Source organism: Chanodichthys erythropterus, chromosome 17, assembly GCF_024489055.1.
Source record: "Chanodichthys erythropterus isolate Z2021 chromosome 17, ASM2448905v1, whole genome shotgun sequence".
Classification (NCBI taxonomy): domain Eukaryota; kingdom Metazoa; phylum Chordata; class Actinopteri; order Cypriniformes; family Xenocyprididae; genus Chanodichthys; species Chanodichthys erythropterus.
In genome coordinates this window covers 30,638,169-30,659,197 of record NC_090237.1, presented here as the reverse complement: position 1 = coordinate 30,659,197, position 21,029 = coordinate 30,638,169, and the positions used below count along the sequence as shown (strand labels likewise).

General features: G+C 36.5%; 1 protein-coding gene across 1 annotated transcript in view; it reads left to right on the top strand.

Moving 5' to 3' along the window:
- Positions 1–21,029, top strand: part of robo1 (roundabout, axon guidance receptor, homolog 1 (Drosophila)) — a 251,938-nt gene that overhangs the window by 15,965 nt on the left and 214,944 nt on the right. Inside the window, exon 2 of the mRNA XM_067366369.1 lies at positions 16,391–16,477. The gene's annotated coding sequence lies outside the window, so the exon portion shown is untranslated. The remainder of the gene's footprint in view (positions 1–16,390; positions 16,478–21,029) is intronic.

Here is a 21,029-nt window from a genome sequence, read left to right as displayed (position 1 = left end):
TATGCACATTTTGAAGTATTGCATCAGAAACGAATGATGAAAATGGCAAATTTCGAGAGGAAAAAAAATCACAAAAGTTTTTATGCTCACTTGAGGTGGTTTTTGAAAAGAGTTAATGCGAATATTGGGAGATGGAAATTCATTTGCTGAGTAAATACTGACATAGCAAACATTAAACCCATGTGACTAATCGTAAACGGCTGTTTCCGCTGATGGTGTTTTATTTACTGTTGGTTACTAGGTTACCAATACCACCGTCATCCGCTCGAACAACTTGATGGAAACGCATCTAATTCACATTTGTTTCGTTTTTTTTTCTTTTTTGTCATCTTTGTAAAGATTTGCTTCACATTTGGAAAAAAAAAAAAACAGCATATGATGGGTCAGCAGGTGGATATTTAAGTTGCACGGTAGTGATTTGTTTAAAGGAAGCATGTAATTAGCATATTTTGGAAAATTGGAGATATTTACACTGCCCTCCAAAGGTTTGGAAACGCCCCAGAAAAGTGGGGTTTTGGACAATATTGGCATGAATCCTTTTTAATTTGTGATAATTTTGCACTGATAAGGGACAACACAAACTACAAAAACATTTTATTACATAAACAGTTTATACATAGAAAAAACTTAAATATTCGATTCATCAACATATCCACCATTAGCAGCTATCTGACCTAAACTGGGTTCTGATTGGTTCATTGTATTCTAAACGTAATTGGCAATCAATTGTTGAAGCTATTAAGGTGTGATGACCCAAAAATCTTTTACAAACCTGAGCCAAGTTTAAACCAGTAACCAGGCATCACAGTTGGCAACGGGGCATGTCTGACTTTAACATGTATATATTGCCATTATTATGTAATCAAAATGAAAATTAATATTGCTGGTCTTAGTTAATTTAATGTATTTGCACTAAAAAATGAAAAGGATTTATGCTAATATCATCCAAAACTACACTTTGCCACTGGTGTTTCCAAACTTTTGGAAGTTTTGCCGTGTAAATGTGAACGAGCAGTTCACATTTTTCTCACAAGTCGCTGCTGCATGACTTTCTTATGACCAGCAGTCAAATGAAAGTAGTCAGCTATATAAAAACAATATACTGTAGTTGACTTGATTCTCTTGTCATTGTTGGCCCCTGTCTTTGTGCATAACTGTAGATGGTTGCCTGTAATGTTCAAAGGCAGGCCGGCATCAGGGCAGCACTGGACACATTAGTGATGGTTGGTGACCATTAGGACACTCTTCTTTCATCTGTTTACTCTATCCATTTGAAAGTAGCAAAAAATGATGCCAGTGTCGTTTTTGATTTGTGTTTCAGCAGATTTAGCATGCTAAAAAGACCTAATGTGTTATAGACCCCATCGTGACCATGACCACCATTTCCAGATTTTGTTTTGAGAGCTGTGTTCATTATAAAAGACAAAGAAGCAGAGGGAGGGAGAGGAGGAATGTAAAATCTTCTCCTCATATGTTTGGTTTAGCAGATGGTACCAGAGCCAATCTGCATTCTGGATACATAACTACTCAGCATCCACCAATAAATGGAGCTGTTTCAGTCTGAGAGGCGTGGCCAGATCCATCCATTTGTTGCATTTCATGATGAACAGACCAGAACACTGTAGTTTTCTAGAGTAAACATTTAAATGAATTACCGCTTGATAAGCAAGGATTAACTAATATATATAAACTATAACTATATATATATATATATATATATATATGGTTACTTTTTATATAAAAAAAGGGAAAGAAAGAAAAGGGAAGGAAGGAAATCTGTTGCTACATTTTTTTTTTTTTGTAAAGTTATTTACAAAAAAAGACAATAATATAATAATACAAGGTATGTAAGTATACAATTTTAAAATATAGCTATTACAAAATATTAAAAACCAAAAAAAAAAAAAAAAAAAAATCAGTAGCCACAAAATTATTTTATTTTATACAGTCAAACCAAAATTTATTCAGACACCTTAAACATTTCATTCATTAATACATTTTTATAAATGGTAATACAATAGGACAACATCTCAGAGTTAAACTGTGTCAGAAAAAAAATAAAATAAAAAATCTTAATTATGTCAGATAACACTTAACTAAATCATGGTCAGGTCAAAATGTCTAATTAATTATTGGTTCCAAATTTTTATCAATTTTACTGGTAGTCCGCTGTATGAAGAATTTTTGGGTATAATATGTCACATTTTACTTTATTTTGCTGACCTCACTTACATAAATGAACTATAGTGTCCTGCACCCACTAGTAAAAAATATATCAAAAATGACTGAATAATTTCTGTTTTGACTGTATTTTATTTTATTTTATTTTATTTTATTTTTTATTTTTTTATTTGCTAGTAGATCTGACACATTATACTGTTATCGTGTGACGTTAAACCAATAATATGAAGAAATGTGTTTTGTAATCGTACACAGGTTAAAAGACGTCTCCGTAACCTAAAGGATCACATCACATCACATCACATCATATATTGCATCCTGCGCGTCAGCCAAAGACTGACAGCCGTGTGGAACGTGCATTTTTTTCTAATGTTTTCTAATGAGATGTGTCTCATTCTGATGAAATATTTCAATTTGTTTTATGACCTGTAATTATGCTGTCACCAGTTCCTTCAGCAAAAACTCAAGTATAAACAAGTTCAGGTTTAATTATGTGATGGGCATAAAGAGAGTGATGACAAAAGAGGCTTTTGAAAATACATCTCTTTTTAAGTTTGTATTTTAAAGAATTTTCTCAGAGTTTTGACAGATAATATAAAGAGTGAAAAAGCACATAACTTCAATCTAGCCTAACGTGTAAACTTCAGCTGCAATATGACAAGTTAATGCAACCTCATTTAGCAACATCAGGTTTAACGAGGAACTACATACATTTGCTATATTTCACCCATTTCACTTGAAATGGGCCTCACATCAGATAGGGACGTCTGTCCACTTTTCGCGCTCGAAAAAGAGCCACGCCCCCCACCATCACAGGCATTAACCGGGGCTTGGGGCAAAAATGCCAACCAAAAATTAAGATATATAGGGCAAAAATGTCCTTGTATGTGTTCTTGTTTTTGATATTTATAACAGGATATACTATAGAGTGCTGTTTTCCCGAATATCAGCATGATTGCAAATGTGATAGCCTATTGATTTATACAACAGTTCAGTAAACATGAAGTTAATGTTAGGTGACTTTCACTTTACTCTTAGAACCTTGTCTGTCTTTGCTCTATTTCCCAACAAAATCCGACTGTTTGTTTGAAATGGGTCTCCAAATTGCAATGGTTGCCTCTGACAACAGATCATTCATAAGTCTTATAAATCGAGATGCACCGGTCGACTGGCCATAAATCAGAACTGGGCGATTTTCGCTTTTTTTTTTTTTTAATCTTTGTACCAGATTTTCATACAAACTGCATTGCAATAATTTCCCCAAAATGTCATGTGTATGGAAATATTACGAATAAACAGGACAAGCCAGAGAATGGGCCATTTTGAAATACTGACCAAAAATACTGTACCAGGAACAGCAAACTCACTATTTGCAATGCTCAAAATGTTGGAAGAAAAATATAATTATTATCAAATTGGGGGTGGGGGTTTATATGAATATATCTCTGAAGGGAACTGACTGTCTTCAGAAGTTTGGATGGCAGTTGTTTTCCCTCTGTATAATGCCTATTAAAGTAGTGTTTATAAGCGCAGCGCTGCTTTGTTTACAGCCGTAACCAAGAAAATGCTATAGCCTTGCTGTTCCATAAGCGCCATCTACTGACAGAGAGTGAATTTGCATTTTCATTCAATCCATCTGCTGTATTTGTTTTGTGCAGTAATTTAACAAAGTTGAAGTTAAACCATTCTTTTCTTTTGCTTTAAATCTAGAAATTATACTATGTTATTTAATCCAAAAACAACTGCTCATGCCACACATGTATAGCATCTTTGTTTGGATCATGATTAAAATGCTTTGATTGCCTCTAATTTTAAATTGCTACAGATATTTTTGGCCAATTTGGCCTGTAAAATAGTAAAAAAAAAAAAAGAGAGAATTTGCTTAAAGAAAAGAAATTGATAACCTTTACCGAAACCGGCCCATTTGTTTCTAAAATATCAGCAATTGAAATCGGCCATGAAAAATAATGATTGATGCATCCCTACTTATAAATGCACTTTAAGGCCTATAGTAAATTGTGTCATCATGAGATATTAAAGACTCATGAGTGGGCCACAATCCCGCAAAAATACATAGAATTCATACTCGTGTATGGCTTGAGTGATTTGAAAGTGTTCACAACACTTCTGTTCGTCTTTCAAATATTTTGGCTGGTTTTATTGTGTCGCTGAAAGGTTATACACAATATTAACTTTTAAGAAATTTATGGTTTGATGTTTATTAATCATAATTGATATACTTTATATAATTTGTTTTATAAATCATAATCTGGGCTTTCCTGATCTCCCACGAACGCCTTCCATCATCCACTGCCCGAGAGCATAATCCATTTATGCAGTGTTGATATACAGTGAATTCTTTACAGAGTAAATCTTTCAGTAGGAATTACGCCCACTCTATCCCACAGTTCCCCTCAGGTTAAAGATGGCAATTCCATTTAGCAGCATCATTCTCCTTCAGCTGAGATCTGAAACCTAGGAGCTTGAGGTTTGAGACAGTTTCCTGGCATGTCAGTAAAACAAAGCAACATTTCAGGTGGTGGATTAGATCTTTTTCAGGTTTAATTGCTCTTGAAAGGATGCAAATTGTGCTGTCGTACTGTGGTCTCAGTGACATGTGTATGAATGCACATGTTTGTGCATGTAAGCATGTAGAAAAGTGTGTGTGTGTGTTTGTGTGTCTGGAAAAAGTAGATAGGCTCTTGCTGTTTGTTCAGCTTGCCTGATTCTGGATCAGATGGCTGGTGAACTGTGACCAACTGAAAAAGCACACTGTAATTATTCTTAAATTGTAAATTAACTGCTAAGATTGATTTCCTCATTTTGAATGAATAATTTGAAGAATTTCAAGTTTCATTTTGTTTTAAGATTCATCATAATGATCCAGTAGATCATGACCATTTCCAATTCATAACTGTCTGTTAAAGGGATAGTTTAACCTAAAAGTGGAAATTCTATCATCATTTACTGATGTTTACCAATATAAGCAATATCACCTGAGAAGGAGTGTGATATGGCTCTCTATCAGCACGGCTGTGATTTGGCCATAAGTACGAGGCCACAGGTAATCATAGCCGTGCTGATATAGAGCAATATTGCATGGCTACGAGTGTAATATTGCATTTATACAACAGTTTGATGACACAACTGTGTAAATAAATAAGAAACAACAAGGGAGTGTCTTTAAAAACCATCTTTCAATTCTCAAGTTGACAATTTAGCCGATAAGCCCAAACCTCTGTTACTAATTCAGAAATGTCACTTTAGAATTAGCAATGAAGGAACATTGAGTTGAAGCTTATTGTATTATGTAGAGCAGAGTATTATGAGAGAGATGGACAAAGCGAGTACATTACCTACATCTGCATCATATTCATAATAAAAAAATCAGTTTGAATGTTCGTTGACGAAAGCGATATCTTTGTCTGTTTAACTTTTAAGAGGATTTCCCATGTGAAACAAATTGAAGACTTCAGATGCAAAAGCCTCTAAGTGCCATCTGAAATTTTCTTATAAAATGAGCATTTTTATCAAGCTTTTATTTTTATGTTCAGTTTTTTCACTTTAATGGCAATGAAAAGGACCTATTAATTGCCATTAAAGTGAAATTACTGAACCAAAAATACGAGCTTGATAAAAATGCTCATTTTAGAAGAAAATTTCAGACGGCACTTTAGAGGCTTTTTCATCTGAAGTCTTCAACTGTGAAACAGTTTTGGTGTGGTATTATCACTAAATGTCAGTGCGGTCCAAAAACAACGTTGGACCCAAATGACTTTCATTATATGGACAAAAATGGTTCTAATTGTTCCTAATTGTTTCACAGAAGAAGAAAGTTAAGCAGGTTTGGAGTGACATGAAATGGCAATTTTTGGTTGAAAACAATTAAAGCAGAGGTGCAAAACTCAAGCTGTGTTTGAATAGTTTGACTGTTGAGGGAGTTGAGGGAGTGAATGAAAATGAGTGAGTGAATTCGGACACTGTGTGCACCAGAAGGACTGTCGCTTTTGCATTGTTTGCGCTTACTGTTTAAAAATCATTTGAAACTCATTTGAGAAAAAAAAACTCTGTCATGGAAACTAGCATGTATAAATCTGATTCAAACAATTTATTAATCAATTAAAAAGGAATTTATACCTGTATGATATTACACTGTACCCACATTGGACCACTGGTTTGGAAAACGGATTGATGGATGATTCATCTGCGGGCTGCATCTTCTGGCAAGACACGGTAATTCATTCAGCCTCACAGAGCATTATGGGTATTTTCAAACCTTTGAGTGTACATCAGTTCTATACTTGTTATTGCGGTGTATTATGTACCCTATTTAAGGGTATGGGGGTGATTTTGGACACAACCTCAGTTTCTGGAGGGCCAAAGCTTTGCAGAGTTTCAACTCTAATTAAAAACACCTCTTCAAGCTAAACAACATTCCTCAGGCTTATTTGAAACTACAAGTATGTGTGTCAGCGGTGGAATTAAACTCTGCTGGGATGTGAAACACTTGCTGCATCCCTATTCGCATACTATCCATCTAAATAGTACTTGAAATTAGAATTAGTGTGTCCTAAATTGTAATATGTTGAAATGAGTATTACAAAGAGTATTCTGGTTAGAATCTGAAGTGCAGATCAGGTCACACAATAAATGCTAATATTAGATTATACAACATTTAATTAATCATTTCGGAATGCGAGGCTATAGAATATTTACAGTATAAGCCGTCTTTCACTTTCTCCCTCTTTCTCTCTCACACATGCAAATAAGTCAAAGAGTGTATCATCATCAAGCAGAGATTCTTTCAGAATGAATCTTCGACTCTTGCCCACAACAAAGTGTTGCGGTGGTTGAAGATTTATGCGATTCAGACATGAACAGAGGGTGGAAGAACACAGCTTCAAAGACTGGAGCTCTGGTGAATTAGCCGAGGTTCTGTCACACTCTTAATAAATCTAAAAGAATTCCCCTTCTATTGTCATGTTGGCACTTTGCTAATGACGACAGTAGCTTTGAGGCTGGTGGAGAGCTCGTACTGTTGAAAGGCCTTTTCTAACAACATTGCTTTTGAAGACCCATGACCTTGAAGGAATGTACTGCGGATCTCAGACTGAGTTTTCAGAATTTATTTCTCTGTACAAGGGTTTTATACAGTGCAGATTAAAAAAAAAAAAAAAAACTATTAGGTGGAAATAATTATTTTACACCAGTGTTCAAAAGTTTGGGGTCGGTAAGATTCCGTCAAATGTTTTTGAAAGAAGTCAAGTAAAGCCTACTTTTTTTTTTTCCCCTTTTTGTCACCTTTTATTCAAAGAACAATGAAAGAATGTCATTGATTAGTGTCAAAAGCGTGATATGAACTTCAGCCACCAACTTGAGCACCAAGGCTCAATGTGTTGGAGCACTGCACCAAAATGGCTTCTAAGTACACAATTGCCTTCAGAGATCCAAAAATGTTCTTATAAAATTGAAGAAGAGCTCAGAGTGAAACCTCACAAAGCGTGGCTGTCAGATTGAAGGTGGCTTGTCCTTGTGGAGAGCTTCATCATTAATCATGGTTGTAACTCTTGGCTTTTATGATACTGCATTCAACAGCTGTGCCCTTTCACCACGGTCTTCAGGCCCTGAAGTGGCTTTCATTTACTCGCCACAGAAGAGCTTATTGTACCGAATGCTTTAACCTCCGTGGCCTGAGCGATGCCCATCATGTGCTCTGTTTAGCTGCGTGAGACCTCGCCAGCTGTTCTGGCTTTCACAGGCCTGCCGTGATTTTGACGTAGATTGATAGGATTATTTCTAGAGCACTTGAACAGGCTATGACCGCAGTGACTCTGTGAGCCACAAGCATTCGCACTGGTGCTAATCAGACTTCTCCTTGTAGAATTCCTGGCTGTTTTTATTGGACACTAGTTGTTGGATGTGTTTTTGAGGGCAACTTGTCAGTAGATGATTGGACTTATTTGTTTGGTGTTCTCATTCTTAGTTGAGTATGTGAACAAGTGGATGTGTAATCACTACATCTAAACACATCACTCAAAGCAAATGAGGTTGGAAGGCTCTTCAAAGCCAGTCTGTCTTACTTTATTCATGGAGAGCCATTGCTTTTTCTACCAGTTAAACAATTTTAGCTTTCCATCAAACATAATGGTGAGTGAATGTCACTGACTTATGCCATTGACTGTCATTGAGCACTTGAATAATATGCTTGGCATTTACGTCACTCAACCACAAGATGACTTCAAGTGTGCATTGCATTTGATTTACATTGTAATTACTTTTTATTGGAGATGCACTGGTGTATCAGCTGTCGATGTTTATTGGTTGATATTTGATCAATTTAAAGCCATCGGCATATCGGCTATAGTTGTATAATGTCTGTTGCATAATCCAACATTTTTCTCTGGGTGAAATAATTAAATACTTGCCGAAACAATTTTATTTTACTACTGATTGAGATTGTTGTTTGCAAGAATATATGCATAGATTTGCTTGTTTAATTTCCTAATCACAAATTAGATTTTTAATATGTCAATTGTTTGAGATTAATGAGATTAAGCAATGAGAGAACAAATTGAAACTTCTTGCTTAACATCCCTGTTTCTTGTTTTTTCCTCCCTCCGAGAAAGTTTCACTTGTTAATCTCAAACTGTGATTGATTTGTACGGAAGAGGATTAGGGCCAAGCAATAATAAAAAAATAAAACCATCTCGAGATTAAAGTTGTTAAATTTCAAGAAAAAAGTCGAAATAAAATGTTGAGAATAAACTCATTAAATTACGAGAAAAAACTCATTAAATTTCAAGAAAAAAGTCGTTAAATTATGAGAACAAATTCGTAATTTAACAAATTTGTTCTTGTAATTTAATTACTTTTTTCTCATAATTTAATGAGTTTATTCTCAACATTTTATCTCGACTTTTTTCTCGAAATTTATCGACATTTTTCTCATAATTTAACTAATTTGTTCTCGTAATTTAACAACTTTTTTCTCATAATTTAATGACTTTATTCTCAACATTTTATCTCGGCTTTTTTCTCGTAATTTAACAAGTTTATTCTCAACATTTTATCTCAACTTTTTTCTCGAAATTTAACAATTTTTTTCTCGTCATTTAATGAGTTTATTCTCAACATTTTATCTTGACTTTATTCTTGAAATTTAATGAGTTTTTTCTCGAAAGTTAACAACTTTAATCTCAAGATTTTTTTTAATTTTTTTTTTATTATTATTGCTTGGCCCTAATCCTCTTCCGTAGGTTTGCCATTATAGCAAAGTTTGAAATTGAAAGATATATATATATATTAGTATACTGATTTTCATTATACTGTATACTTTTCTGTATACTGTTATTGTATGCCAATTGTTTCATTTGTTTCTATTTCTCTTAAGGCATCTTAAGATATGTTTGAGACTTTCATTGTTGAAACTTAACTGAAACGTATCTAAGAATTACATTAAATTTAATAAGCTAAAAGAAATAAAATGTGGGCCAATACTAACAACCTCAGGAGCACTATAGATATGTCTACAGCCACAACTTTATTTAATATCTAGATGCCAGACAGTCTGCTTCTCCTAAGCTCTCTGAAACCACCCTTTAATTTCCCCTAACCACCTCTCCCCCATTCCCTGTCTATACGTCCCTTACAGAAGGAAAACCTCTTCTGTAGTCTCTCATTATGATGCTTGGTTTCCTGCCCACCGTGTGGACCGCAGTACCCTCATCTGCATAATCCCTCCCTTGGTAATTTTCAATAATATGGGAGTTAATCAGACCCACAGAGAACCACGGACCCTGGTGTGGTCCGGCTGGAGCCTTGATGATATCCACTGATGGTCTGCTCTCTCAAAACTGAATCTGGTATTAGCAGGGCTTTTCCAAGGCTATCATCACTATAATTGTTGCTTTTACTTAGAAGTAAGGATTTGAACGAACTCCTAACTCTAAGTAATACATGTGTTATTTGAGTATTTGAACAAATGTCATGATATTTGTTTATAATTCTTGCCCAATTTAAATGTAGATATAAACATTTTTGTACATAATTTTGCAACACCTTCTCAATCCCAACTCATTACATATTGACACTTGGTCAGGACCCCTCGGCATCACTTTTAAATGCACAGGGTACCCCTTTAGTGGAATTTTTGTGCAGGGTACTCCATTGCTTTCAATGGGAAACCTGGCATCATACACAGATGCGATGGGCATTGCAATTTCATCGTCATGATGAAATTACTGTATATCAGAGGTTTCCAAACCTGCTCCTGGAGGGCCACTATCCAGCAGTGTTTAGCTCCAACCCCAACTAAACACACCTGAACCAGCTAATCAAGGTCTACTAGGCATACTAGAAACCTCTAGACTGGTGTGTTTAAGTTGGAGCTAAACTCTGCAGGACAGTGGTCCTCCAGGACTAAGTTGGGACACCCCTGCTGTATATAAATGGTGTATAATTTTGCCATTATGACATATATGTTGGGATGTGGTTTTCAATTTAATCAGCCAGCATTGTTTTACTTACATTTATTTATTTTTTTATTTACACTATTGAGACATGTTTGAGCATGTAACCCAACCCCACACCTAAACCAACCCATTTGTGTATTATATAATATAACACACAGGATACAGTGTTACGGTGTAAAATAAAAAATAGATCAATCCAAAATTAATGTTAAAGAGAAAACATTCAGCATAGTGAAGCGTCTCCTCCATTGACGTCCATTAAAAAAATGGCCTCTGGTCTCTTTCCCTTTTTTTGCTAACCTTGCAGGCTTGCCTTCAAGTGGCTTTGATATGATTGCATGCATTCATGGAGCGGGATCATTTTCAGCTATTAAAACCTCAAGTTCTACTCTTTTCTTCATATAAAGATATCATATTGCTTCAGAAGACTTGGAATGCATCCTGAGTTGTTTGTAATAATTGTATACTGTTTTTTGGTCAGTTTTTTCAATATATCCATGACTGTATTTTATTTGCTATATCTATGAAAATATAAATATTTATAAAATCATTTCCTCTTTTCAAATGCAAAGAATTAAATGTCATGATCTGATGCATAAGGCAAACAACTGAAAGCAATGGAGCGTCCTTTGCGTAAAAAAGTGATGCCGAGGGGTCCTGACCAAGCATCAATATATGACGAATTGAGAGTGAGAATGTGTTGCGGTTTTGTACATTTAAAATGTAGACATTTACAAAATATATATATATGTTTTTGTACATGTGAATTCTTCACCTGTGACATTTAATACAATTTAATTGTTTTTGAGATATTTTATAGATTTAAAAATATATATATATATTTTTTTATTTATATGTTTATTTATTTGTAAAAAAAAATCAAATCAAATGGCAGATTCTTTTTTTTTTTTGGTGAAATTAGCTATAAATCTACAAATTATTAAATTCGTTTTCTGATCAAAAAGACATTTGGAACTCAAAATTTCAGAAATTCAAAAAGTACAACTTTTTTTTTACATTCAATTTTTTTTAGCTTCTTATGAGAATTGTTTGGTGATGATGAGCAATTCAGGGGAAACCGTTTAAAACATTGTGGCCTCCTTTTTGCTCTTTCTTAAAGGTGCCCTAGAATTAAAAATTGAATTTATCTCAGCATAGTTAAATAACAAGAGTTCAGTACATGGAAATGACATACAGTGAGTCTCAAACTCCATTGTTTCTTCCTCCTTATATAAATCTAATTTGTTTAAAAGACATCCGAAGAACAGGCGAATCTCAACATAACACCGCCTGTTACATAACAGTCGGGATCATTAATATGTACGCCCCCAATATTTGCATATACCAGCTCATGTTCAAGCATTAGACAAGGGCAGCCAGTATTAACGTCTGGATCTGTGCACAGCTGAATCATCAGACTAGGTAAGCAAGCAAGAACAACAGCGTAAAATGGCAGATGGAGCAATAATAACTGACATGATCCATGATATCATGATATTTTTAGTGATATTTGTAAATTGTCTTTCTAAATGTTTCGTTAGCATGTTGCTAATGTACTGTTAAATGTGGTTAAAGTTACCATCGTTTATTACTATATTCAGGAGAGATTCACGGAGACAAGACTGTCATTATTTTAATTTTTAAACACTTGCAGTCTGTATAATTCATAAACACAACTTCATTCTTTATAAATCTCTCCAACAGTGTTTAATGTTAGCTTTAGCCACCGAGCATACTATCAAACTCATTCATAATCAAATGTAAACATCCAAATAAATACCATACTTATGCGATTAGACATGCTGCATGTCAAACACTTTGTAATTATCCATTTTGAGGGTTATATTAGCTGTGTGAACTTTGTGTTTATGCTGTATAAGGCAAGCGTGAGCTTGGGGGCGGGGAGCACAAGATTTAAAGGGGCCGCACAGCATAAATCGGCTCATATTTAATGATGCCCCAAAATAGACAATTAAAAAAATGAATTAAAAAAAAAAAAATCTATGGGGTATTTTGAGCTGAAACTTCACAGACACATTCAGGGGACACCATAGATTTATATTACATCTTTTAAAAAGACGTTCTACGGCACCTTTAATGCCCAGCTGGAAAGAGAGAAAAATCAGATTAGAGCAGTTTGCACCTTTTAAACTGTAGGATTGTTGTTCTTAACTGGTTTTAGATGGGCATTATTGGGTTGTTGCTAGTCTAGCATAGCCAGACCTTCAGGCTGACGCCAAAAGGTCTGGACTCCATGGCAGCTTTCATTGGCCGAGGACCGCCAAGAGGCTGTCTGGCTGACAGGTAAAGCAACCTATCCCAGTTCGTTTTGTTTCACGTCATGTCTTAGGGGTGTGGAAATGTTTACCTATGATAACAGACAGAAACGTTGTACAAGTTTACTGCAACAATGGCGTGCAAACTTCACCCACTTTTTTTAAAATTCCACGTTTAGTTAATCCTGAACTGTTTGTCACAGTTGTAAACACGGATGGCTGTGTTTCCAGGTGGACCATCAAAAAACGTGACACACACATTTCCCAGAAATCCTGTAGAATTCATCCCATCAGGTGATGACTTTGAAACTCCCAAACTGTTTCCCATTTTGTGTGCCTTATGCACCAGAAATTTAGCCAACGGTCCGTGGGCATGACGTCTGAGGCTGAGACTAAATTGTTGATGGCCCGAGCTGCTTAATATGATTATTGTTGCAGGTATCAAGCAATGCTATTAATTCAAGGTTTTAACAGATCATTTAAATGGGTTTCCAGCTTGATCTAATGTTGATATTTTCAGAAGAGTGGACACATTCTGGATCTTGCAATCATACGTTCTCTGTGTGTGCGGCTTCAAAGAGAAAGTGTGCTCTCTTCCTCTTTTCTGCAGACCACACGATTCACACAATCTTTCAACATGATCTTTGGTAATTTGCAGTCTGGGTGCACCATTCACATATTTCTTTCTTTCTGCATATATTCATTTGTGTCCAGGCTAGTTCGATCGTGTGACTTAATTAAACCCCTTACATAAGTCAGGGCCTTTAAGGGGAACCAAAAATGAGAAACTGGTATCAAATAGAGGTGTTAAAGTGCACTGATTAACACAGTAACTCATTTTTCTTTGTACTTCCTTTGCCCTCTATTGCCTTTAAAAATAATTAACCGACTGATGGCTAACCCAACAAATGGCCTTGATTTTTAAAGCCTTTAAGATGAACGAATCCAATTGTTGTTGTTGTGTTTATATGGGTTGTCTGGGTCCACTGTTATTGAGCTAGTACATCACCTTCTCCTTAAATCAATAAAGCCAGAAATCGAGAAAGCAAGCTGTGTGTCTGAAAATGAGGGGACAGCCGGGGCTTTGGGGTGCATGGGGAACATCCTCCTAATAGGCCCATGTAGACATGTCAGCTAGCCGCATAAGGTTCGGTTTAATTAGTCATCAGGGGAGGCAGGGCATTTTGGATTGGATTGTGTGGATCAGGGCCATTTGAATCTGAGGGAGCACCAGGTTTTTGCTTGTGTGTCCTCCAGGGCATCTGGGCACACCACCTGTTAATGAGTCGTGAAGTATCCCTTCTCTAAGCCCACAATAAAACATATTCTACTGTCAGCTGTCACAGATTCTTTGTGAGAATATACAATATCTGTGCTTTTTACAAATAGTTTTGAGCTTTCTGTCTTTTTTTTTTTTTTTTTTAGGTCAGCCTTTGTGAAGCATGTCTTTTGAGCTGAGAATTGGTTTGATTATATAGTGGCCCATATAGAATCTCATAAGCTTTTTCTCATATTTTCTATCAGTTGTTGGAGGAAATGTGAGCAATAGGTGAAAACATTGTTTAAAATATCTGTAAATGTCTGTAAAATGGAAGTGAGAACACAATGGTACCTGAAAGTATTAGCAATTTATCTAAAATAGATTTAAATTTGATCTATATGCATAGAAATCTGTGTGTTGAATTTTGTGAAGGATGGTCAAATTTTTCAGAATTCTGTTGGTTGCATTAATTCTGTGTAGGGTTAGTCATGATTGTCATTTTTTTGATCCTGGAACAACATTCCAATCAACCAATCAGATTTGAGGGACAAGTTTACGGTTTATGTCAAGTTTAGGCTTGAAACCAGGGTTAGGTGCTTCTACATCAATGTTATTCACCTATCTTTCCCCTCTGATTTTAAAGGATGAGTTATAGGTAGGATTAGGTTTAGGGGTAGGAATAGGTATAAGACTAAATTTTCAGACTGGAATGTTGTTCCAGGATCAACAAAATATGTTGATCCAGGAACATGTCTTACTTTGCAAAATCACGGTGACTGCTTGTCAAGGATGTACTGTACCTTTGGTTGTTTAAAACTGTAAACTGTGTGTGTACATGTTCAAAAATATGCTTGTATATGCTTCAAAAAAAGGGACAATAGGGGTTTTACAATGATAATGTCAATATGGTGTCTATACACAAACAGACAGACTCATATGTGTTTGCATGCTTGATGTTAAGTGTTTGCGAACTTGATCTTATGAGCACAGAATCTGTACTTTAGCATTGTTAAAAGTTCAAAAAATGTTGTATTTTGACTGCTTGAATGATTCCAACACAAGCTAAGATAGCCAACAGTCTCCTGACGGTCACAACCTTGAGATTCTGCGAACGCACTAGGTACGATGAGGTGTTTGTTGAGAAACTGCCATCTCAGCATTTAGCAGGCTAAAAGTGTCATTTCAGTAAATACATCAACAGAAGTGCTAGCTAGTGTGCCCAAGTCATAAAATAGACATTTAACCTCTCCTGAAATTCATTAAAGCACTCAATTATGACTTTAAAATGTTGCACTGAGAGCTCTAGCGACAGGGTGAAGGAAAGGACAGACAGTGGTCACACTTTGCAGAGCCCTAAGTGCTCTCCAATGACTTCCTTTTGTTTTGCCTGTCTGATTTTTTTTTATCTCCGTAAATGATGCCAATCTTCATTCACGGTCCATGACGATCCTGACAGGATGCTTCCCAGTCATCTGGCCCATTTTGACCCCCTTTATATTAAACAGGCCTCTTCACCTCCCCTCATCCCAAATTAACCCCCTGTCAGTGCCCAACAATAGAAGTGGGCATGGCCCCAGTCTGATTTATCCCACACTTCGCCATGATGGGGGGCATCTGCCACACCCCCTGCCCGGTCCTCCCTTTCTAAACCCAGCATAGAGGAGGGCTGTCAGTCCATCTTCCAGAAAAGCGACATGCGTTGATTGGGGAATTAGTTTAGTCAATGACTGTATAAAGAGCTAAATAGGGTGTGTGTCAGTGACTTTGTGAGTGTATTTGCAATTGGTTCATCCTAGTTTGGCCCATGTGCTTCTATAGGACCGTCTGCTACAACACATTGTCACTCCTCAGACATACACATAGACGTTCAGGGCTAACTGCACCTCTTTACGCCTGCAAAGAGAAGGAAAACACCATATTTAGGACTTGGACTCTTGGGATTCTCCAATGGATTAATGGCTAACAACTGATTAACACCTTGGAGCTTCTATATATGGTGTTTTGGGGACGTTTGCAGTGATTTCTTGATATGATAATGCAGTTTGGAGGTTGCAATTGCAGACAGAGACTTTTAAAAAGTCACTGTCTGCAGAGCCTAGTACTGCTTATCTGTTGGTATCAGGGATACTGGGGCGCTACCATGTTGCCGTTGACCCAATACTCTTTGCTCGAAGACTCAGAGTCTGTGTTACTTCCAACAGACACGGGGACTCAGGAGGGGACTAGCAATAGGGTCACAGAGGCCCCCACTGCAGAACACGATGATGACAACTCTCTGGGCTACACAGGTACTGCTATTTTTATATTTACCATAGAAGAACTTCTCTCAAACATCTTATTTAAATAACATGTTTGCTTTATTGTATGTATGTTTGCTTTATTGCAAGATAAATTCGGGGTTGCCAGGTCATAACATGGCAAGTTTTTATGCAGATATGACCTGCTTCTGATCTAATCACTGCAGGTCTTTCTGTAGAGTTTCTAATTCCGCCTGGATTTCCATTGATGGTTTGCATAACCTTCGCCTTAAGTCTGTCGGTGCATCTGTATTGAGCGAGGTTTTCCCATTTATAAACGGTTTATATTCTTTACAAATGGTACTTAAGTCAGGCTCTGAAAATTGGACACCCTTTCCATGTTATTTTCGGGAGATAAGCCATGAATGTTCTGACACTTGTGACTTAAAGGAGTAGAGTCAGCCAGAACCTCAATTTCCAGATTAAATGCACTCAGATGAGATGAGTCAATCAGCGAGAGAAGATCCCTGACCCTTTTTGCTTAAGTGGAAATAGAGTTCACCTTCTAGGGGCCTGGGGGGCCAGAGCTGAAAGTCGCTTGCTGTGTCTGTGGTGTTATGTTTGGAAAAAGCTTGCTAACATTTTGACCTTCACTGTAGAAACAAGTCGATAACTGAAAAGGCGGCTCTGACTACGTGGGTGATCCAGTGGAAGATGAGAATAGCTGGTATAGAGCATAGAGAATGACACTACAGCCTCAAGAGAGCACTCCCTTTTAGAATCTCACAAGGACAGACATATAATACAGATGATACCTATTGCCTGCCTGACTATGGTAGAAAAAGAGTATTGTTGGAGGCATTTTTATTATATGTTTTGTTGGTGTTTTAAATTTATAATACAGTTTTATAGTGTTAGAGGATTACAGTGTTACGTACTGTCAACAAACTCTTTTTTTTATGTTTCTTCTAATACTTTCAGCAAACGTTTTGAGAGCTGTAGCCTTGTGTCAGAACCTTCTTTCATACACTATGTACTGTTCAAACGTTTAAGGTCAGTAAGACTTTTAAAATGTTTGTTATTCTCACCAAGGCTGTTTTAATCAATAATATTCAGCAATATTACTGTTTTTTATGTGAATATATTTTAAAATGTAATGTATTTCTGTGATGTCAAAGCTGAAATTTCTCAGCATCATTACTCCAGTTTTCAGTCACATGATTTGTCAGAAATCATTATAATATTCTGATTTGCTGCTCAAGAAGTATTTCTTATTAATGCTGAAAACACTGCTTAATATTTTTTGTGGAAACTGTAATGAAACTGAAAATGTTGTTGTTGTTGTTTTTGAAGAATAGTTTTGAAGAACAGCACTTTTGATCAATTTAATCCATCCTTGCTGAGTAAAAGTATGTATTTTTTTTTTTTTTTTATCTTATCAACAGCACATTTTTGAATGGTAGTTTATGATGCATTTAATGCAATATTGGGACACCCCTCCAAATAATTGAATTCAGGTGTTCCAATCACTTCCATGGCCACAGGTGTATTAGATCAACCACCTAGGCATGCAGACTGCTTCTACAAACATTTGTGAAAGAATGGGTCACTCTCAGGATCTCAGTGAATTCAAGCGTGGTACCGTGATAGGTTTCCACCTACGTGAAATTTCCTAACTACTAAACATTCCATGATCAACTGTTAGTGGTATCATAACAAAGTGGAAGCAATTGGGAACAACAGCTACTCAGCCATTAAGTGGTAGGCCACGTAAAATCACAGAGCGGGGTCAGCGCGTGCTGAGGCACACAGTGCGCAGAAGACAACAACTTTCTGCAGAGTCAATAGCTACAGACCTCCAAACTTCGTGTGGCCTTCAGATTAGCTCAAGAACAGTACGTAGAGAGCTTCATGGAATGGGTTTCCATTGCCAAGCAGCTGCATCCAAGGCTTACATCACCAAGTGCAATGCAAAGCGTCGGATGCAGTGGTGTAAAGCACACCATCACTGGACGTGTTCTCTGGAGTGACGAATCACACTTCTCTGTCTGGCAATCCGATGGATGAGTCTGGGTTTGGTGGTTGCCAGGACAACGGTACTTGCCTGACTACATTGTGCCAAGTGTAAAGTTTGGTGGAGGGGGGGTTATGGTGTGTGGTTGTTTTTCAGGGGTTGGGCTTGACCCCTTAGTTCCAGTGAAAGGAACTCTTACTGCTTCAGAATACCAAGATTCCAACATGACTGCACACCAGTGCACAAATCAAGGTCCATAAAGACACGGATGAGCGAGTTTGGTGTGGAGGAACTTGACTGGCCTGCACAGAGTCCTGACCTCAACCCAATAGAACACCTTTGGGATGAATTAGAGCGGAGACTGCGAGCCAGGCCTTCTCGCCAACATCACTGCCTAACCTCACAAATGCGCTTCTCGACGAATGGTCAAAAATTCCCATAAACACACTCCTGAACCTTGTGGAAAGCCCTTCCAGAAGAGTTGAGGCTGTTATAGCTGCAAAAGGGTGGGCCAACTCCATATTAAACCCTATGGATGTCATTAACTCCCTGAGGTCTGAAAATGCGCCGTTTTTTTCACATTGCAGCAAAACGGACTTAAAATACTCCGTCATTTTTTGTCATAGAGATATAAGTAATATATCAATTGAAACTATAGAATATCTTCTTTTATTTGTATACACTCAGAGTAAAAAATAAAGAAAACTAAAATGATGTATGATCTGTCCTCTTCCTCTGAACAAAGTTTAATCTGATAGTTCTCAGAAAAAACTTAGTGACTACTAATCACAAAAAAATAAACTTAGGTCTAAAGACACGTTGAAATGTCAGGTTTTAAATCATGTAAGTCATATCGAAAACAAAAATTCTGTGTTTATGTAATCTGTATGAAAAGAGACACATGTCAGAAATCTCTGATTCAGCTCATTATCCGCTAATGCGGCCACGCCCACGGAGCCAGCGCTATTCAGACGCAAATTATGAGTCATACAGGCATACATCATCTCAATCATGTATTTATTGTCTTGAAAAGTGTTTATCTGTATGTAAAATCCTGTATGTAAGCGACCTCTAGAAGAAATGCCGTTAGTTCCTGGTTCTTCTTCTTCTTTAGAATAGTTTGTGGACTAAATGTGTACAGAGAGCGCCCTCCGGCTACAAGAATTAATTGAAAACACCATTCCTGAAATGTCCTCTTATTCTTTAGAATAAATTGTGGACTAAAGGTGTACAGAGCACCCTCCGGCTGCAAGTATGAATGGCAAACACCAGCGCTCATAGTGATAACAATGAATATAGAATAAATATAACTCTTCTGTATAGAACATTGACATAAACATATGAGAATCCATCAATATTACTCCAAATGTGAATGCTTTTAAACTAAAAACCTATATTCAGACTCTTTGCATCACAGAAATACATATGTTTTAAAGAATATAATAGAATACCATATTTTAAATTGAGCTGAGACATGATCACAGAGTTTTTTTTCACAGTCTACCTGACTGAAAGGCTTCATTAATATGCAGCACCATTAGAGGTTCTTTAAGCAATTCTTTTGTTTTCTCAGGTGTAAATGAGCCATTATTCATGATGATTCACGCCTCCACGCATACTGTTTCTTGACAAAAAGTGTCTTACAAAAACAAAATCAATATATTGTGTTATATGAACAAGTAGGCATTATAATTTTTACATAATTTTGAAGCAAAAACTCTAGCCTACAACCTCCAATACCCAGAAGTCTTGTAAACACAGATTTAATATATGTTTTTGGACTTATTTCAGTGACTTAATTTTTTAGTTTTTTCAATAACCACACATAAACGTTATTCCTTCAAAAATACAAACATGTACATACATGTTTCTCACATATTATGGTAGCCTAGTTTGTACTGAATACAGTGTAATGACACCTTTTTCATTAACATGTTTATGAACAATTGAAAAAAAAAGCACAAATGTCAGGGCATGTCAAAACTTCTCCAGGCCCCAAATCAGCCTCAGACTCCAGAGGGTTAAAGTTCATGTGCATGTAAAGGCAGACGTCCCAAAACTTTTGGCAATATAGTGTACCTTCTTTGGTACAATTTTTTTAAGGTAGCTTCAAATGTCTTTACTGGTAACAGCATCTCTTAATACATTCCAACAAGCTCAGTGGAAAACAACAACAACAAAAACAAGATTTAAAACTTCACAGTATAAATACAATTATTTCAATACTGGATTGTAGCAGTAATAGTTTAAAAGGCTTGAAAGTTAACTGTTTTACCCATAGAATGGCCTAGATCAGTCACTTATGATTATCCGTTACAGTTATATGCTGCCATTGAAGGCAGCTGCCTATGTAAGTATTATTCAATGAAGCAGCTCAATAGGATTTGGAACAGTAATCTTTGTAGACTATCATTGTGCTGAGAATGGCAGTGTAGTTTGGTCTCAAAAGCCCTTAGGCCCAGAAAATGAGCATCAAAAATGCATCATATTTTATTTATTTTGTTGAACTGTTTCCTTATATAAAGCGAAGGCAAACAGATCTCTTGTGGAGGCACTGACAGGCAACTTTTTGGAAGAGGACTAGGGAAG